Source organism: Sorex fumeus, unplaced genomic scaffold, assembly GCF_029834395.1.
Source record: "Sorex fumeus unplaced genomic scaffold, SorFum_2.1 ptg000075l, whole genome shotgun sequence".
In the NCBI taxonomy this organism is placed as follows: Eukaryota; Metazoa; Chordata; class Mammalia; order Eulipotyphla; family Soricidae; genus Sorex; species Sorex fumeus.
This window is the reverse complement of record NW_026606132.1, coordinates 5,949,589-5,950,219: the sequence shown is the minus strand read 5'-3', so window position 1 is coordinate 5,950,219 and position 631 is coordinate 5,949,589.

Here is a 631-nt window from a genome sequence, read left to right as displayed (position 1 = left end):
GCCCCCACCCCACCCAGCCTCTATGGCAGGGCATTCCTTTTTGCTCACTCTTTCCTTTAGGGCGAAAAACCAACACTTTTAAGATGTAGTGTCATCCTAACTTAGACTTGGATGTGCATTCCTCTTTGTTTTCGTATTGTTTTTTCTCTTTAGTATTTAAAATTTTCTTCAAGATGTGTTTATGATTGTTCAATTGTATTCCCTAAGATCTACTTAATTCCTTTTTGGAACTGATACTTGACTATGATTATCTATTCTAATTGGTCATTTTATGCATATATAAAAGTTTGTGATAAAATTATACTAATTTTGTACTCAGATGCATGAATTCATTGATATATAATGTGTAATGGCTAGTTTCTCCTCTGATTGCTTAATCTTTTAGTTTTGCTGTTCTGTTATTGTATATATGAATGTGTACAACATCAAGCTTGGCAGCATCCACCCGTAATTATATTTCAGTTTCTTTGGGAGTGGAAATATTGAGCTTTGTCCAGCAGCACTCGGGGACTGTTCCTGGCTCTGTTTTTAGGAGTAAATCCAGGCATGCTTGGAGGACCATATGCAGACGCCAAGGATGAAACTGGAGTAAAAAAAAAAGGTTCTCTAGAGCTTTTGTTTTCTACACTGA